This window comes from Melitaea cinxia, chromosome 8 (assembly GCF_905220565.1).
Source record: "Melitaea cinxia chromosome 8, ilMelCinx1.1, whole genome shotgun sequence".
NCBI classification, from domain to species: Eukaryota; Metazoa; Arthropoda; class Insecta; order Lepidoptera; family Nymphalidae; genus Melitaea; species Melitaea cinxia.
In genome coordinates this window covers 12857844-12879589 of record NC_059401.1, presented here as the reverse complement: position 1 = coordinate 12879589, position 21746 = coordinate 12857844, and the positions used below count along the sequence as shown (strand labels likewise).

General features: G+C 32.2%; 1 long non-coding RNA gene across 1 annotated transcript; it reads left to right on the top strand.

Moving 5' to 3' along the window:
- Positions 1 to 3928: 3928 nt before the first annotated feature.
- Positions 3929 to 20434, top strand: LOC123655971. Its single transcript, XR_006743478.1, has 3 exons — positions 3929 to 4030; positions 20069 to 20074; positions 20421 to 20434. It is a non-coding gene; the product is annotated as an uncharacterized LOC123655971 (long non-coding RNA).
- Positions 20435 to 21746: the final 1312 nt, after the last annotated feature.

Here is a 21746-nt window from a genome sequence, read left to right as displayed (position 1 = left end):
TCTGCGAACTGAACAATAACTTTTTTAATTACACGCGGACGAAGTCGCGCGCATAGCTAGTTTAAAGAATAATAAAATTTGGACGAATTAATCAAAACAGCTTATAACTAGCTCCTAAATTAACATAACATTATTTTATTTGAATCTCAAATGATTTTGTTACGTTTTTTATTATCTACGTAAATTTGTATTATTTATTATTATTATATGCTCTATTATTATTCGAGCGATCGATTCAATTATACCGTAATGTACCGTATAACCATTAACCATTTACTATATGTGTAAATGATATACGAATATATTATATACAAATAATAAAGTATACTATAGAATTTAATTGCAACAAAAAATCTGTTTTTATATCACTTTGTAACAAATCTAATCGTAAAATTATATATTTTATGAAGAATTACAACACAGTTCACTCTATTAAAATTTATTTTAATTTTAATGACAAAATTAAATTATACACCAGTGTCACTGCAGTCAATTTAACTATAAAATATAAGAGTTTATTAAAATTCACTTGAATTTTCCCGAAAAAATGATTTAAATTTATTGAACATAATTAATACGAATTTAAAATTCTCGTCTTTTCTTCCGTAGTATAAGAAAACCCAGCAGGCGAATTGTAACTCGTCGTCTGAGGTGCTGGGATATTTTCATACTTGTCTAACATGTCACTAGTGTCTCCAATCAGATTCAAAACTTTGTACGTGAGCTGCAAGTTAGTCGGCAGACAGTAAGATGTCACTGCTATGCATCTAACTTTGCAATAGTAGTTCTGACATGTTTTGAGAATATCAAAGGGTTCTCTAAATTGGTCAAAGTGGTGTGGTGTGTTGTGTTTTTAATAATTGTGTTTGCAGACAAACGAAAAAAAAACCGACTTCAATTACATCAAAGAGTAATACAACGTAGATCGACGAAAAAATAGTTAAGTAACTACGCGTTATCAAAGATTACTCAAAAAGTAGTTATCAGATCTCGATAAAATTTATATGTGACCACATGATAAACATCAGCTTTCGATTAAATTATTGAGAACCACCTCCTTTTTTGGAAGTTGGTTAAAAATAAGGGTCTTTATTACGTGTCTGAAAATATGGGCTAGTTATTATAGTGCTATGACTTGCACTCAAGTGTAATTCAACTATGATAATTAGCGTTTCAGCATCCCACTTCTGGCAGTGAGCTTCTTTTGTGAAGAAGGTAAGATAGAGATTAATGTTCCAAGCTGATCTGCAGCGATTTTTGTTTGTTATATTCAATATATATGAAACCTTTTTTACTTACCATTTTTCTACGCCGTTGAGCTTAGTTTAGACAGTTGTTGTTGCCATAACTTCAGTTTCCAATGATTGTTTTTCAGAGGTCACAGAGATCAGAGAATGAAATACGCATTAAAGTTTGTAAAAAAAAACCAAATTTTACATTAAAAAATTTGTTTGAACTGTATTAAATTAACCCAAAATATTATACAAATAACAACTGTATGATTTTGTTTGAATTGATCGTTATAATTTCAGGCTATTCATTTAAAAACAAAAAGTTTGTTCGGTTCTAAATTAGTTTTGTTCGAAAATCTATCCAAACTACGTATTAGCAGTTTTATAATTAAATAGCTTTTCATTTTTGTTTAATGATGATTTATATTTTTACTTATTGATGACTTACATTTTTTCCGTTTATTTAATTGTAATTATTAACAGACTTCAAAAAAGTTAAGTTACTCAGTTCGGAGATAGCTTCGTCGTTTATGAACCGATTTTGGTAATACTTTTTTTTTTGTTGGAAAGGATATATTCCAAGGGTGGTACCATGATAAGGGAACCAGGATCTGATGATGGAATCCCAGATAAAGCGAGGGAAACCCTCGAAAATCGTAGTGACGACTAGTGCGTTTGTAAATTTTTTTCGTCTACTTACATTGTATTAATTGTCGATGTAATTGAAGTCGGTTTTTTTTCGTTTGCTAGCAAATACAATTATGATAATTGAAATGATAAGTACTGTTACTCTTTTCAGTCTCTGTTTAACCAGTAAATAACGTTTTGTAGCTGATTAACAAGAACACTACTTTACTTACGTACCAAGTGTCCATCAAGAACACTGCTTTACTTCCGTACCAAGTGTCCATATCCATAAGAATGAATTACATTCATCAACTTTCATGAAACTCAAAAAGACAACTTCTAAGCAAATTTCATCCAGCATTCCATTATTTGTTAGGTAAACTTAGGTTAGAAAAGGAAACCAACCTTGAGAAACGTTAGAACATATGCTTGTATATTTTAATCAGATTTGTAATGAATAATATACAAACTTCATTGTACGCGTATGAACCTCATACAATCGATGTTGTGATTTATATAGAGAAAAAGAGACGAAATATATATAAGGCAGCCTTATCGCTACAACGGTGGTCTATGCTATCTTCTAAAATGAATTAGAAAATTTAAATAAAAAGCATAAGAAACCTCTTCCGTTATTTAATTTCAAATTTCAGTTAATTTTAAAACATTTAACACAATTTAATTTCAAAAACAAATAATCTTAAACCATCGATAAATACCACGACTCTCTTAATTAAAATATAAATGACTGAAACCTAATAAATAATTCAACCAAATTTAATAGTTACACAAAACGTATACGCCCGATAAACCTTAATTTCAATTCTTTATTTGAAATAAATCACGCTGAGAAAATCAAGAAAGCGGCAATAAAAACAATGTTACGTATAAAACAAAATGACGTGCGGACCGTTTGTCCGTACGTGTCCACGAAGGATACCGGTAATATTGAACAAATACGGCTATTTACCAACGTTTAATATTCGTTTGGGAGTTAATTAAGCTCGCCCACAGGACCCGGACTCCCTTCACCTTCCAACAGGTACTTCATACATTTGTATATTATTATCATACTATGATAACATTGAAACAATAATATATAGGTACAACAACTCGCACTACACGGTAGTACCAATGTGTTTAAGCGACTTCAAATAGGCAAAGGGTCTCAATTTGACTGTTTAATTATTATGTTTGATGTGATTTTTTTTATTCCCAATCTGGTGCTTGTCAGGTGGTCCTATTTAAATGTGTGGCAGATCTAAGTATTAGGTTATAGTATTACTGATCGATGTAATTGAAATCGTTTTTTTTTTTCGTTTGCTAGTAACGCTATTATTTTGTTTGATAAGAAACACAATTATTAAATAAATAAATATCTACAACAAACACACACAGTATAAACGAAGTTAATGTTCCTTTTTTATTAATCGAAAAATGTAGAACCATCGCCTCAGCCTGTAATATCCCACTACTAGTCATAGGACTCTTTTCCCATGTACGAGAAAGATCAGAGCTTAATCCACCACGCTGCTTCAATGCGGGTTGGCCAATATATTCCTTACTATGAGTAACGATCGCTATCAGGTGTACATGATAACAACCGGGACCGACGGCTTAACGTGCTCTCCGAGGCACGGTGAGTAGACCCACAAGGACTGCACAAACACCCAGACCACGGCAAACACGTGTATGGCCAATACAAATGTTTTTCATGTGCGGGGATCAAACCCGCAACCGCCAGCGCAACAGGTACAATCCATGGCTATAACCGTTGCGCCAACGCGGCGTTAAAGGCGTAGACCCATACCTTAAGAAAAATTCAAAACTAAAAAAAAATTGTACTGAATGATAGAATTTTTTACGGAGCTAGAATGTTAAATACCATTATACCCGTATTCGTTAATGAACTTCCCGAAGACCTACAAAAGTTATAATACCTGGACAGACGCAAATATAGAAGATCACTAAAAGAACATTTATTGAAATATTTAAGCGTTTAATAGTCACAAAACTTTGGTAATTACCTTAATTTAGTTTTAATTGCTATAATATGGTACGGTACGGTATAAATATTATATGATAATATGGTATGCGACGCGGCGGCTTGTCCGGATAAACTCTTGTGAGTTTTTGTGGCAGGCTTATGAATAAGTGTTAAGTATGTGTTTGTTTGTGTGTCACCAACCCGCCTGCCCAGCGTGGTGACTATGGGCAACACACATGAGTTACCACAATTTTGGGCGTGAACTTGTGGAGGCCTATGTCTAGCAGTGGACTGTGATAGGCTGAAATAATGATGAAATGATGATGTGTATTTTGTATTTTTGAACAAATAAAAATAAAACGATCCTTAAAAAACTCCAATGAGACTCAGCGGAGCCGAGTTTGTGGGTCTCAACATTGTTATAACGCAGGCATTGTTATAACGCAGTGATGTCAAACACACATCACGCGAAATTTGTGTGGCCCAGAGAGAATTGAATTTTTCTGATAGGTTTATAAAAAAATTCAATCATTTTTTATATATTCATTTGAAATTTCATAAATGCACTTATGTTACTTCTGTTTCGTAAGAGTAAGTTTTCAGTAATTTGTCTTCTCTAAGATACGGTTATGTGGATCACCTAGTCGACGGTATTATTGTTTCTTATCCACCTTTGACTTACGTGATTGTTACACTGATAGGCAAACTATTCAGTAAGTAAGCCTGCAGTTAAACAGCTTTTATGCAATGCTTTATCTTTACCCAGTAAAGAAATTTTTAGAAGCTGTTACATTAAAGTAAATGTAAAGAATATTAAAATAATTAATATTAATTAAAGTAACAAATTAACTATTATCTCGAATTTATATTAAACTAAAAACATTTATATTTAATAAATCCGTTCCTCCAGAGAGAAATTCGAGAATGAATTACACGAAAAAGTTCTAAATTACAAAACTTTTATAACTATGTATGAAAAATATATGTTTATTCGAGTAAAGAACTGTTTAAAAGAGAAACGGGAAAATTAGTCAGAATATTAAATCGGTATTAAGGTCGTAGAAAGTCTTTGTATATACACGACTTGACCGACAATAGTAGAAATAAATCTAAATAAAACCTCAGGTCGGTGGAATGAATGATTAAACGGAGGAGTTCTTAGTTTGTTTTCACTTTGGCTCGGACAATAGAGTGCGGTCGGTCTAAGGGAAAATTACGCCGCCCGCGGGAACTCGCACTAGTAAATCATCATTAGACGCCGCGCTTGCGGGACATGCCTCGTCTTTATAAAAGATTCAACCTAATACAAACGAGACGGGCGAGTAATGGGAAATTTACTCTCTTAGTAAAAAAAAATATATCCAGGAATCATGTCATGTTTTAGTTTTAGAAACGAGAGCCAATATTTCTTTTCATGTCTTAACGTTAGATTTTTATCGATAATTTACTCGATGATTTTAACTAGGTTCAAACCACTGATACCAGCACATGTTTGACCATCATATTATACGATGGTCAAATATCTGCAGGTATCAACAAATATAATAAGATATTTTTAGATGCATTTTTGTTACTTTGATAATTGTCATAATAATCGAGTCAACAAATAAAAACTTGTTACACATAACAAGGCTTAAGGAGTGCAAATTATTACTGAGAGATTAAAATAAATATTATAATTTTAAAATAAACTGTCAACAATCATATATTTTTTACCAACAAGATTAAGTTTGCTTTCTCCCCAAGGTAATCTGTAAAATCGCAGTTATTAAGGTATACGTGGGCTTTATAGGGAACTTTAACGTACTGAATGTTATGGCAGGTGAAAATTGCCTCCTTCATCCTATTTAAGACTTTGAATCATTTCAGTTTACGCCTTATAGCGTTAACAAGCTACACGAAGAAAAAAATCGTAAATATTAAACTCGCTTCAAAATGTTTCGGGTATTTCATTGATGCTTTAGATAGTTGTTGAGATAAAAGAAATTCATATTCTTACATTTCTGGTAATTTTACAAAAAACTAACTTATTATCGTCTGTTTATTGATATTTTATATCTAGAACTGATGATTTTTAAAATGTGTTAGTTATATATCAAGATATACTCTGGTAAAATAGTTTAACGAATGCTATAAATTACTAGTTCTTAATCACAGACTCCATTTGACAAAAGTAAAATCATCTGTCATCAATTCTTAAGTAGATTTCATTTATTAGATATTTTATAAACCTTCAGCGCAACGAGATAAGCAGCGTTTCGATCTAATCGTAATAAACACTGAAACCCAAGTATTTATTGCAGCAGACGGAACAGCATAGATTGCACTTACAAAACCAACGGCCGTGATGAACGAGTGTCAAACTTCACAACGATTTTAGTTGTATGTAACGTGACGAATAAGACCAACCTATTGGTTACACACTAAGATAGATTAGGGCTTTGAATACCAAGATTTGGATGAAGCTGTTTCGAAACTCCTGTAGGGAGAAAGAGGCCTATGCCCAACTGTGGGATGTTACAGGCTGTATACGTTTCGAAACTATCGATTCGTAACTTTAGTCCTGAAAGCGACGTAATTGATTTAGTCAAGTCATTTAACATTATGGTACTCATCACAAATGACCAGCATTATGTCTCACCATAGAGGCAGCATACCTAATATTTTTATCAATTTGTTATAACTATGTCAATTCTATTAATCTAAGATAGGTTTAAAACATTCACAGTTACATACTCTCATTGGAAGTTTCTAAAATTTTAATCTCCGTTTTCTTTGTTGTAATCGCAGTGAAATAGCACACAAGTACTAGCACACTAGTAGTAGCTGTAACAGGCTTGGGTGACATAAGAATATCCTAGTTTTTAGTTAGTTTTAATTTGTCGTATTTGTGTCTATTTACCTCTTTATAATGCCAGTGTACTAATTTAGGTACTCTAAGGGTTTCTAACAAGGCAAAGGAAAAATTAGCCGCAGGTAAACAATTTATATTTAATAATTTTCTCTTTTCATGGTTTTTTCATTAAAAACGAAACATTTTATTAAAATAAATCATGGCAGCGTATTATTAAGAAAGTTGATAACTTATAAAACGAGACATTTTGTAATATTGGACGAGCGTAAACTTTAGTTAATCAAAACAGCGGTGAGCTAGCGGGTCAAAGTAGTTTAGAGGATTTGTCTCCCTCCCCCCTGGGATATGGGACAACGGTAAAATAATTTGAATTTATTAAATTGTGCTCATTAAACTTGGGTTAATTTGTTTTATTTAAAGTTATTTAAGAGTGAATATGGGACTGAGGTTTAAAAGGGTTTGACTACGTAAAAGACGCTACAAATAGCGTCACATTACCTTTTCTTTTAAGAGTTATAAAAGTATCCATCTTTATCTTTTTCCTATGAATTAAATGGTTCGTATAAATATAAATAAATATTCTTAAACATAAATACATACTTTTTACGGGGCTTCAAGAAAGCATAACATCTATGACATACTAAACGTACTATCCTATTGGTATAAAATTATAACTGTCGAAAAATATATTTATTGAGAACTATTATAAATAAATAGAAAAACCGTACGGTGTTACCCGCATCGATTGCTGTTTCGATTTTAGTTCTGATGTTTTATAGCCTATCTAGCGCCTTTGTCAATAAACGGACTTTTTAAATTAAAAAAATTTTATTGGGGAAGTCTGAGTCTAATCTTAAGATCCTGTTATTTAGATTAGATTAAAGTAAATAAAAAAAAAAATCTTTAAACTAATAATTAGTTTAAGTTTTTTGAACAAATAAACGATCTAGACTGAACTAAAATAACCATCAAATGACCCGCTATTGAAATAATGGTTTCCTATCTCTTTTCTTTTAAATAGGCTTAAAATTATGAGGTTAAAAAAGATACGTTAATGTAAAAATAAATAAATAAAGATATAAATTATAAGTATTTACGAACAAAGTAACATTGAAAAGTAGAAAATAAATGATAATGTAAGGTTTCAAAACTACAAGTATGATTCTGAGTAACGAAGTCATGATAACTAAGCCGCCTTGTTTAAGAATACTCAAAGTCTAGGATAAGAAATTGCATTGTAGGGTGTTTTCCTTGTGCGATCGACACTCAACGGGTACCTCATTAGCTCCACGACTATGTGCCTCAGTGGCTATACACGAGATAGGAGGCGTTCTGCTCTCTCGAAGATAAATAAAATGACTGGAATTTTACCCGTGTATGTTAATTGTATTTGTAATAATGTACTGTTTGATTACGATACTTTCTTGACATTCAAATAATGTCTAGGGTCTATTAAAAGTCTAAGTAAATAAAGCACTGTCATTAGTACAGTGCTGATATACTTGTAATGATTTGTACGAGTATGATGCAAAGTGTATTCAAATCAATATTATTAAAATACCACAAGCTTTCAATATTTCCAAGTGACTATCTCGTATTAATAAAAGAGTATATTGTATATAAAGATGGTGTATTAAGAACCTCATTAAGGTAAAAAGGCGTGTGTGAAGTCATGCTCGCAAGCGCCCTTGCTGTTAGACGGTCGCTCGCACCCTGATTTTTGAACTGTAAGGTGTTGCCAAGCTGATATCACGCGCGTCTCTTGTCATTCACACTTCATTTCGTCTGTAAATTTATTCATTATATTTTTGGCTGTAACTTCATTATGAATAAATATATTCCATAAAAGTAAACAGTTTTTTTCAACTGCGTTCAATATTAGTTGCCATCGCGTAACCATGTTTAATTGTGAGTTATGTATGTTTACATATTTATGTATGTGTATGTATATGTAATATAGTTCTGTATGTGTGGCACACGTTTACACATTGCAGTGATATATCAACATTGAATTTTTTGAAATAGTAGCTGACCCTACAAACGTTGTTTTGCCATATATGTTATTAATCCCCTTAATCCCCATCCCCCATTATAACTTAGGGGTATGAAAAATAAATGTTGGCCGATTCTCAGATCTATCCGATACGCACACAAAATTTCATAAAAATCGGTCCAGCCGTTTCGGAGCAGTATGGTAACTAGCATTGTGACACGAGAATTTTATATATAAGATAAACTAGAATTTGATGAGAACCAAATTGAGATACTCGCGAGACTATTGGAATCAACATGTTCATATGATTTTCAGTAAAATCATCTGCTCCTTCAACTTCGTTTTAATTTAGCCACTCTAAGCCGTTGGCAAAAAACAAATATGGTGGTTTGACAGTCAGTAGACGTATAACGTCGAAGTATGAACGAAATTATTTTCTTTCGAACGAATTAGTGAATGATCTTAATCTTATTACGATAACGCTTAAGATTAAATCTTATCATGTACAATCTGCATTAAATGGACCAAAATAGTATATATATTTTTTGTTTCAATCAGAAAAAAAATTACGTGATATTTGCCGATATTGCCCCTCTCTCCAACGTAAGATTAGATGAGATTTGACTCGACCCCCTCCCTTCTTAAACATCTCACGTATTTAATGAACGCCCCCTTTCTTATGTACCTAATAAAATGTAAAATAGGCATAAATAAAGTTATTTAATTCATCATATTTTTTTAAATCCATTAGTTATTTTAGCGGAAAAGATGTTTAACGAGGTTAGTAAAAGTTATTACATTTTCAAATGTTTTACGCCTAAAATACTTAAGCTATTGAGCTAAAAACTCAATTGGATTAATAAACTTGGAAATAAACGTGTCAAAGCCAGTCCAATGAAAATTGAATAACTTAGTGAACTATTACAATACGATAAATTTGAAGTTAATTTGATTAAATTTCAATAATTTCGAAGATGTTGAAGACCATTAGCACAGTGGCTTCAACACTGGCTGATTGTGCTGGCGGTCGCGGATTCGATCTCCGCTCATGCCAACATTTCTATATGGCATTCAAACGTTTTCAATGATCTGAGCGTTTATACTTGTATATTATTCGTTTTTCCGATCCCCCACAAAAAAGTAAATCCTAGTGAGAGGTCGTTGAATGTGAGGCGTTAATTATATCTTTAACCGACTTCCAAAAAAGGAGGAGTTCTAAATTCGATTACTTTTTTTTATGTATGTTACATCAGAACTTTTGCCTGGGAGGACCGATTTCGACAAAAATTTTGTTAATCGAAAGGCGATGCGCGTCATTTGGTGCCATTTAAATTTGTTTGAGATATAACAACTACTTTTCGAGCTATTTCTAAAAATGCGTCTTTACTTGACCATTTTTTTGTCGACCGACGTTGTATTATACCGCATAACTTTTTACGGGGTGTACCGATTTTGATGATTTTTATTTTAATCGAAAGCTGGTATTTATCGTGTGGTCACGTTTTCAATTTCATCAAGATCAGATTAAAGCTTTTTGAGTAATCTTTGATAACGCGTATTTACTCGACTATTTTTTTCGTGTACCTACGTTGTATTACTTGTCGATGTAATTGAAGTCGTTTTTTTTTTCATTTGCGAGCAAATACAATTATTATTACTAAGCTCTAGTTATTGCATGTAGCGTAGAAATTACAATGTGGAGGGAACCGGTGGGTTATAATTATATAATTGTGAGTTCAAGTTCAGACTAACAACATCTAAATAGTATTGAAAAAGATAATATGGTGGAATCTTTTGTGTATCACACCTTATTTAGTATTATTGTTATAAGAATAACTAAAAAAATATCTCGGTTTTGATAATGTAATGTTAAAATATGTCAACAGTGTGACGTTATTATACATTACTTCTATATTCTTATACGTGAAGACCTTTCATTAGCCAAATGTTGTTTAGTTCAATTTGCTATGTGTTGTTATTTGTGCTGTTGGTTTTCCGAATATTAAATAAATAAATAAATAAATATTAAATTATCGAGTATAAGAAAAAAGTATAAATTTATCGAAATAAAACACTTACTAACATATTATAAATTATAATTATATATTTATGTTAAGTTTGCTAACGTAGTTGTTTAAAAAAAATTAGTTTTGTTTCATGTAGATAATATAAAACGCCTTATATTCTAGACTAGCCGACTCGTGCCCACTTCGTTGGGCGTTAATTATTTTTGTAATGCAAATATATAGTAAAGTTTTCATTTTGCTCGCATTTCTCCAACTTGATTTACATATAGTATTATTTTTCACTGAATAAAAAATATATACTCCTGAATAGTGTAGCTTTCTGTTAGTGAAAGAATTTCCATGATTGGATCAGTATTTGCGAAGATTACCCCCTACAAACAAACAAAGCTAAAAAATTTACCTCTATATGATAGTATAGATTTATATATAATTATAATATATATATTCTTTATTGCACACCATTAAAAGATAGAAATAAAAGTAGTACAATTAGAGGAAGATGTACAAAGGCGGTCTTATCGCTAAAAAAGCAATTTCTTCCAGACAACCTTTGGGTATAGAACAGGGCGTAGAAAAGCGGTATAACTGGTAATAACTGGGTCCGGCAGACGTTGACCAGCAGACGTTGCTCGGAAAACAGCTACCAAATTTGATAGCTTCCATACCGATAGCAGCGCCACCTACCAGGTCCTCTTGAGACAAAAACTACCCTATCTCCCAAGTTGGACCAAATTACAGATGCTTACAAAATTTGATAAAAATTGGTTAAGTAGTTTCGGAGTTACATACATTTAAAAAAGGCATTGTTATCGCCGACCCTCGTAATCCTTATTAGGGATGAGTTATCATAAAATCCGCTTATTGATCATTTCTACATCACATATAGGAGATTCTTACCAAATATGCAGTCGATAAGAACTACAGTTTAAAAACGGAAACTTTCCATTGTTAACGTTGGGTATGAAAAATAGATGTTGGCCAATTCTCAGAACTTTGGAACTCTCTTCCTCTCTCTATAAGAGAAGCTCAATCTCTTGCTTGTTTTTAAAAATATCAAGGCGCATTTTTTGTCGCTAAATACTTCATAAATATCATTAGCATCTCCATAAATATATATATTGTGTTGTATTTTCTATATGTAGTATATATGTATATATTTATTTGCATATATGTATGTGTATGTATATTGTGTATGTATGTATGTGTATATGTATGTATATTTACTTGTTTTAATATAATATTGCTCGTTAACTATATGCCAATTCTTTATCAACTGTTTGTACACTTCCCTACCGCTTCTCTTTTTCTACGCTATATCCTATGCCCAAAGGTTGTCTGAAGGAAATCGCTCTTAGCGATAAGACCGCCTTTGTACATCTTTCTTTGCATGTATCACTTTTTTTTGTAATGTTTCTTTATGGTGTACAATAAAGATTATTTATTATTATTATTTATTTATTTATTATAAGTTTAAATTTGCTAATTAATCTATCTATACAAATAATAAAATTAAGGTGTCTGTTTGTAATATTAAAATAACCGCTTTTTACTAAATGTATATAGATGTATACACGGCACCTACACCAATTTTATACCAAGGTTATTTTAATATTACAAACAAACACTCCAATTTTACTTATTTGTATAGATTGTAAATCAGTGTAGGCAATACACTCAATAAGTTGTACTTAAATAGGTTCTTGGACCTATATTATAATAACGTTTAGAAAGATACCCTCGTTATCAGTTCCAATCGCCCCTCGATGTCACAACAATAGCGTGAGCAATTTCCAGGCATTTCCCATTTAAATATGTTCCCTCGGTTTCCTTGTGTAGGGTTAGATGAATGAGAGTCGTGTGGGTGCATTGCATGAGGGAATTGCTTGATGAGTCACACTGGCAATGACAATCAATGTTTTTTTTATTGATTGTATTCGTTTCAACCGATACTGTATTTTTATTTCAGATTACGTCGGTTTGTAGAGTGAAAAGAGATATTTATCTGATTTTTCTCTACTGTACTGGTACGGCTCCTGTTTAAACATTTACCATAACAGACTACTTTCATTAGGTTATGTCGTAACGTAATGTATTATTTGTATATCTCACAGGTGTTATTAGTGTAATAACAGTGATAATGCAAGTCGAAACCCGTCTACTTAGTTTAAACACATAATCATAAAACTCTCTTTGCCCTAAATTTTACAGGTTTATTTTAACTAGCTGTACTCGCGATTTTGTCCATCGAATAGTGACTACATGTTCTATGTTATTCTTGAAATTGGCGTTACTTTTTTATTAACTATCCGCTACTACTTGAGGCATATATACGTTACCTTAGGAGTAACTAACTCTTTGAGAGGAATATTTTAAATAATACGTACTTAATAAATTAAAATATTAAGTTTTCCTGCCTCTAATGGTCATGAATATTTTTGTCACGATCTAGGCGCTTGTGCTTTTTTGACGTGCATTTTAACTGATATGCTAGGCTTCAATATAAATAATAATCTTATATAAATAATGTTTGGCAGCTTCACTAGCTTTGTTTACTTATGTTGAGCGTGATGATCATTCAGCGTACTAAAAGCTATATTTTTTTCCAATAAATAGGTTTTTCTAACTCAATAAGAATAGAGAATCAGAAAAGAATTTTGAATCCAATCTACAGATTCCGAGATTAGTGCATTTAAAAAACAAGTTACACGTTGTTTGACAGTGAATAATAATCTTTAAAGTATTGAAACTGTTATCACTTTCTTTCATTTATGACTTAGTGGCAAAAAGACGAAGTATTAATGTTTCAAATAATTAAAAATTAAATCGAAAATACGTGAATAAATCAAATAAGGGCTTTTAATCAAAGTCAGTTTTGTATTTCAGGTCAGTAAATTTTAAAACAGTTATACTTTTATGTTAGAAGACATATTTAATGATTTAAATAATCAAAAGTGAGTGCTGGCGTGCCGTGACTCTGGGTCCATACGTACATTAAGTAAATTATACGCAAACATCTAATGGGCGTATGACATGCGATAACGTTGCAACTCTTTATGTCCCAGATAAAAACTAATATTTTTTTTATTTGAGTTCAATGTTTTTAAGTTGTACCAATTATATTGGAATTGTGCTATTATTGAAGTATTCAGCTGAGTTTTAAGTAAAGTTATTTGCACAATTAATTTTCTGGCCTATCCGCAGAAAGTTACCCTCTCGCCTAACGATCACAGACTCGATTCCTGCTCAGGACTGATCGTCTCTTAATGTCTGGTATTGTGTCTTGTGCACACAAAGCCATCGTTCCCGGCTGTTATGGTATGATTAAATGGAATGGCTAGTTATCCAAACCGCAATGGATCATCGAACGGATTAAGCTCCAATTATGTGGAGATAGAGCTCTTCACCCACAAGTGGAAGGTTAGCAAACTGATTAAATTCAGTTCAATAAATGTAAAACTATCGGATGTTTCCTATAATAAATTTCCATCCAGCCAATTCATCATATTTTAAATTAAAACAAGATAGCTATCATTCTTTATTGTCTTTATACCATACGTAAATGCTCGAAGTACGCTTTTGTGTTTCAGTGTTAATTTGAACCCTTTTAAGTGTATTCATCATTAAAGAGTAATTGATTTTCTCACCGACATAATTAATTGTCGAAACACTGACCTTATTGTACTATGACTTAAGTATAGCGAAGCAAAAATACCTTGGTATTGATAATGAAGAGAAGAAAACGAATTTAATTTACACATTCGAAAAATGAGTAAGGTATATTAAATATTACTTTAAAAACTAAAAAAGTACTCATCAGATCTCGATTTTATTTAAATCGGATCTCATATAAGCACCATCTTTCGATTAAAGGAAGGATCATTAAAATCGGCACAACAAGTGAAAGTAAGAGTTATGATGTAACACATATAAAAAATAAAATCGAATCGAAAAATTACAGTCGAGCCGTCGCAAGAACATCCTTTTTAAAAAAATCGGTTAGAAACGAAAATGTCATATACATTTTTAATTTAACTTTCTATAAAATATCGTCTTAATCGATATCTAATATTATTTACTTGAAGTATGCTACAAAAGCTCTTTTAAATCGACAAATTACAATTATATTTGTTTTTATTAAGTGCTACCGCCAATTCAGAGTGTTACAATCTGCAGAGGGAAATCGGCAAGAAACTCCGTAGTAACTATTACAAAAAGAAACTGAGTTTTATTATAAAATTAATACTATTAATTTGCATGAAATACAGCGCCACAGAATCCACACATCTTTATCACTTATATAAATCTTAATCTTAATGTTTAAATGAGAATAATATGCTTTACCTATTATTATTCTTTTTACATTAATTTTAGTACTGTGTGGCTACGGTACTAAAGAATTTAGCCACCCCCTCTCTTCCCGTGGGTGTCGTAAGAGGCGACTAAGGGATATCACAGTTTCACTACCACCTTGGAACTTGAAAAGCCGACCGGTGGCGGGATAACCATCCAACTGCTGGCTTTGAAATACACAGGCCGAAGACGGGCAGCAGCGTCTTCGGTGCGACAAAGCCAGTACTGCGGTCACCAACCCGCCTGCCCAGCGCGGTGACTGTGGGCAAAACACATGAGTTCACGTTATTTTTGGCGTAAACTTGTGGAGGCCTATGTCCAGCAGTGGACTGTAAAGGCTGTAATGATGATAAATTTTAAATTTATTTTCTGACGATTATAAAATCGTAACGCCTAAAAATCGTAAACCTTTCTCACCATAGAAATACAACACTGCTTGAAAGCAATACTATTTAGTAATGAACTTCTGTAAGATTAAGGTACATCACCAATTGGGCTACTCCAGATTTTGAGCAGCATATTTCCTGCTATGCCTTACCTTAGTTAGAAACCTATAAATGAGACGTTTACTTTGCGCAGTCGGAAACTTGAGGTTTTAATTTTGTCATTCCTTCTATTCTGCGATTAATATATTAAAACAATCGATATTCTTTTGAATATATGTAAATATTATTATAAATATACTGTGACGCAGTTGCTAGTAGGTATATTTACCATGCGAAAAACATCCCGTAGGGAGACTCGAGCTCCAAGATCAAAAATGGCACACAAGTTTTTTTCGCAAAATTTATATCTCCCGTGTCTGGATTGCGATTAGTTTAAAAGCATATATTTCAGATTCTGCGTGACAGCATTCAACCTAGTTAAAACATTTAAGATTTTGTTAAGGCCGTTGTAATAAAAAAAGTACTAACTAGTAAGGAAGCTTAAACTTGTGTAATCTCCATTGGAATAATTCGAATACAAGACGTCTTTTAACTGTCCTTCAAAATAATAATATCAACGTATCTTCAAAATAAAGCAGCTTAAAAACTATGATAAAGACCTTAATGCGAAAAAAGCGTGAAATATTTTTATGCATTTGACAAAAATATTTCACGGTATGTTTTATTAATATTCATGTGTGGTCTTTACTTCAACTTCGAAGTATATATATACTTCTTATATACCCAACAAATGATGTAGGTACTTATTAACTCTGGAATATTATTTTTAACAAATGGAGTATATAATATTCCATTTGTTATAATAACATTAGAAATAATTCATTACCTGTTAAGTAATATTCATGTATCTGTGTTAATTTTTTTAACAGACTTCAAAACCAGAAAGAGATTCTTACTTGGACTGTTTTTATGTATGTGACCTCAAAACTTTTTACTGGGTGAAACGATTTCAGTGATTCTTTTTTTTAGTCGAAAGGTGGTGTTTGTCATTTGGTTAAATTAATATTAAACGAGATCTGACGGGTACTTATTGAGTTACCTCTAATAATGCCTGATGTGCTATGCTGAACTATTTTTTCGTCGACCGTCGTTGAATTACTGATCGATATAATTGAAGTCAGTTTTTTTTAATGATTTAGTGATTTTAAATCATGTTTTATTAGTCTAAGATTACTTTCTTTTATAAGGGTCTACGATTATATTTTATCATTGCTTCGTAGCTGTTTATGATGAACGCTAACTTATCAAATAGCCCACACGCGAGAATTATATTAAGGCAGCGCATAACAAGCAATTCCGCTCTCAAAATCTGGAGCATTCCGATCGGGATATTACCTCAACCCTAGTGGAGACCACAGCTAAATATTAATACTCTCACGTGGTGTTAAATTACAGTGGTTTGAAGCAGCCAGAGCTTCGAAGCATGCACTATGTTGACAGAGGACATAGCATTGGCAGCGAGTCATAGGTTAAGGTAATCGCTACCTACCAGGGTACTGTTGGCCTTCTCACTTTATTTACGATTTCTTTTTTTTTTATAAATGTACTGATTTTGCCTTAATGCAGAAAACCCTTATGTCGCGCGTTAAAAAAAATATTTAATACATATATGTAGATGTAATTAAATTAAAAAAGAACAGAATAAGAGAATATTAATTCTATCTTAATGCGAAGAACTAAATCACAGAGGTAAATATATATTTTAAAAAAAAGTTAGCGATCAGATTGGATTGGAGAACAAAATTAAATTAGACTAATGTAGAAAGTAATTTAATACAAGGAAACACAATTTTAAGCTTAATACAAATTTGAATGAACAAACAACTTTATCTTTCTTTTATGGATTAAACGAACGAGTTTAACACAATCCGAAATTATTTTTAACCGACTTCAAAAAAAGGAGGAGGTTACTCAATTCGACCGTATATATATTTTTAACCGATATATATATTTTTTTTTTTTTTATGTATGTTCGGAGATAACTTCTTCGTTTATAAACCGATTTTGATAATTCTTTTTTTGTTGGAAAGGAGATATTCATAGTTTGGTACCATGATAAGGAAACCAGGATCTGATGATGGGATCCCAGAGAAATCGAGGGAAACTTTCAAAAATCGTAAGGGTGACTAGTAAATTTAATCATGTTTTCATTAAGTACTATAAAGCACTACTATTTAATAAAGGTCTGGCTGGAGTCGATCTGAAGATGGAGAAGAAAGATAGTCGAGGGAAATCTTCAACAATTTATAGCAATTACCTGCTTTTTGAACTTAATTCGTTTGTATTGATGAGTACTTTCCACCTGTATGAGTTATAAGTGCCATTATAGTCTGATGATGGAGACAAAAGATAGTCGAGGGAACTCTTTAACGATTTATATCAATTACCTGCTGTTTGAACTTAATTCGTTTCTATTGATGAGAACTTTGCATATATATGAGTTATAAGTACCATTTCAGTCTGATGATGGAGACGAAAGATAGTCGAGGGAACTCTTCAACGACTTATAGCAATTACCTGCTGTTTGAACTTAATTCGTTTCTATTGATGAGAACTTTGCATATATATGAGTTATAAGTACCATTTCAGTCTGATGATGGAGACGAAAGATAGTCGAGGGAACTCTTTAACAATTTATAGCAATTACCTGCTTTTTGAACTTAATTCGTTTCTATTGATGAGAACTTTGCACCTGTATGAGTTATGAGTGCCATTACAGTCTGATGATGGAGACAAAAGTTAGTCGAGGGAACTCTTTAACGATTTATAGCAATTACCTGCTGTTTGAACTTAATTCGTTTCTATTGATGAGAACTTTGCATATATATGAGTTATAAGTACCATTTCAATCTGATGATGAAGACGAAAGATAGTCGAGGGAACTCTTCAACGACTTATAGCAATTACCTGCTATTTGAACTTAATTCGTTTCTATTGATGAGAACTTTGCACCTATATGAGTTGCAAGTGCCATTACAGTCTGATGCTGGAGACGAAAGATAGTCTAGGGAACTTTTCAACGATATATAGCAATTACCTGCTATCTGGTCATCAGTGTCGCAGGACCAGGTTTGATGATTAGCCTATCAACACTCGAGGGAATTTCTCAACAATTTACAGCAGTTACCTTTTGCTGTTTGACGACCGCTTTGATATAATGTTGCATGTGCCGTGTCGGCGGCGCCTAAACACCGACGGTTGCGGATTCTATTCTAGCTCGGAGTGGATATTTATGTTTATATAAATATTTATTTTCGGTCTAGTTGTTAATCCTTGTGGTTCTCCCAACCAAGCCTCGGAGAACACGCTAGGCTGTCAGTCCCGGTTGTTATTACGTACACCTGATAGCGAACTTTACTCATAGTATGTCGACGCTTTAGCGCAGCGGTCACAGCACCGGCTGTTGCGCTGGCGTTAGTGGGTTCAATTCCCGCGCACGACAGACATTTGTATTGGCCATATAGATGTTTGTCATGATCGGGTGTTTGTGCTTGTGTATTGTGTAGGTTTCCGAACCCCCGACATAAGAGAAAAAGCATCCTTGTTAGGTCTACCCATCACTAAAAATTGTAAGTTAAAATAATTTTTAACAAAAAAAAACCGACTTCAAAATGGAAACTAAAAAGTGAAAAATAAATTTACTTAGTACAAAGTAATTCGTATTTTGATTTAGTTAATCAGAAATGATTAAATAAATATTTTATAATTTTGAAGTTGGTGCCAAGTAAATACTACAACAACCTGGCTACAATAACAAATACAAACAACACACACACACAACAAACAAGTACAAAAAATATTATTAGATATGTCAAAACAATAACAGAATAATAACAGTATTCAACCTAATAGTCAATGAACCAAATTATGAAAGAAAACTGAATACAACTTACGAGTAGATACTAGAGTAGTTATTGTTTTACTTGGCACCGACTTCAAAATTATAAAATATTTATTTAATCATTTCTGATTAACTAAATCAAAATACGAATTACTTTGTACTAAGTAAATTTATTTTTCACTTTTTAGTTTCCATTTTGAAGTCGGTTTTTTTTTGTTAAAAATTATTTTAAATCTACACTATGGACCGAAATACTTTTTTGATTAATCTAATATTAACTTAAACTACACTGCGGGCTCAAATTATTTCTGACACGTGGGTGGAGGTTAACTGTGGTTACTTATCACACCGGGTCTCCGTGACACGAGGCTCCGCAGAAACTCCCTGGATGACCACCCGCCAGTTTCTCGAGTTCAGTTGTCCAAACTCCACGATACCATCTCCATCACGAATGGTTGCTTACGCAGCCCTACGTCACACGAAATACGCTAATAGCGAAACGCCCAGCAATTAATGAATGAATTGCAAATTCGACAAAACGAAATAATTGTCAAGAGAATGAACGAAGAATAAAAATATACGTTACACTTATACAGTCGTGATTTCGTTTTCATGTAATTCTAGGAATGCTTATTGTTCAGTTACGAGTTGAGGTTGCAAATCAAAATTCATTTGCTTCATAAATATATTTTGACAAGCCCGTAGGCGCAGTTTGTAGTGGCCCTGCTATCTGTTCCGCGGGTTGCGGGTTCGATTCCCGCCTGGGTCTGGGTGTAATATTTGTATTTATATATGTATTATTTCTATGTATATTTATCAAAAAAAAAAAATTATGACAGTCGACTGTATGTAACAAGCATTAATTTGCTTATCATGGGAACACACGACCGTGTGTGTATGTTATATTTATTTATTTATTTTATACAAAGGTAAATATGAAGAACAATGTTTCTATATTCGTTATCAATAAACTGAGTCACAGCTTAGGAGCTTTTTAGTGTTATTAAAACTATGAAATCTTCATTTCTTGAATTTTAAACGTTGTTTATACACCTTGTCGCAGTTTTGTACAAAAAACGTACTTACTTGAAACTACTAAGTTAATGCTAAATTCTGAGAATTGAAAATAAGCTAATATTTTTTCATCATACTTTGAAAAAAGAGATAAAAATTACAGATATAAATTAGAACAGACAAGAAATACATTTCGTAACATAAACTATTTGCTATACGTAATGTAAAAAAAATAGTTTTATAATTGTAACAAGAAACGTATGGTACTTACGGTAAAGACTTTATTTCCATATTATTCATTACCTTAAAATGGTGCCTTTTCTTTATGCTTCTTATATCATTCAGTATTTGCCGAAATCATTAAAAATAAAATAACAGAAATAAATTCAACACACTCACTTACCTTTTTTATTACTCCTTAATGCATATCGAAATAAATAAATAAATAAATAAATAAAATTATTTAAAAAAAAAGAACAGGCTATATATATTTTATTATCGGTACCCTTTTTATTTTGAGTCATAAATTATGTACATAATTCCAATAATGTTGATATAAGTTTTAAAACTAAACAAATTCAACTCAAACTAACTAAAAAAACGAACATGTTATTAGACCACTAAAATGATATCAGTAAGGACAATGGTGCACAAAAGGGTAAACAAATTAATGTATGTTTCGTTTTCAATCAAAATAATCAGCCTTTGTTTTATAATTTTAATTATAATTACATACACAAAACTGCTTTGTTTTAAATACAAAAGCTTCATAGCTAATAGCTATAATCTAGACCATTGATATCACGCCAGGCAAAGGTTGGATTTTCCGTACGTTAGTGTTGCATTGTAATGGTAATGTAAGCACTATTACGCGTAGCAGTAATTTTTGACGTACATCCATAACTGACGCGTCATTCAAAACCACAAATCGGTATTAGAATCTAAGTATTTTGAAAACACCCAAACACAAACATTGATGAATATTTCTTGTGAAGGGATTTTTTGTAACATTTCCGCCAATTAATGTTTTTTATGTAAGTGTAGTTATTGAATGGCGAGGGTCGCGGTTTCTATTTCCGCTTGGGGTGGATGTTCTGCATTTACAGATACAGATATTTATTTATTGTCTCGGTGTACCTATGTTCTTTTCAAATCGTATATTGATGTTAGTTTTATAAATATCAGTCAGCACATTTTTTTATTTACACACTAGCTGTCCTTGCGACTTCGTTCGCGTGGAATTTAACAAAAAAAAAAATTATTGTTCAGTCCGCAGAGTTATAAAATATATAAATTTCTAAAATAGTATAATATACATATATAAAGTAGCTTAAGTTACTCCTTATTACATCAGCTATCTGCCAGTGGAAGTACC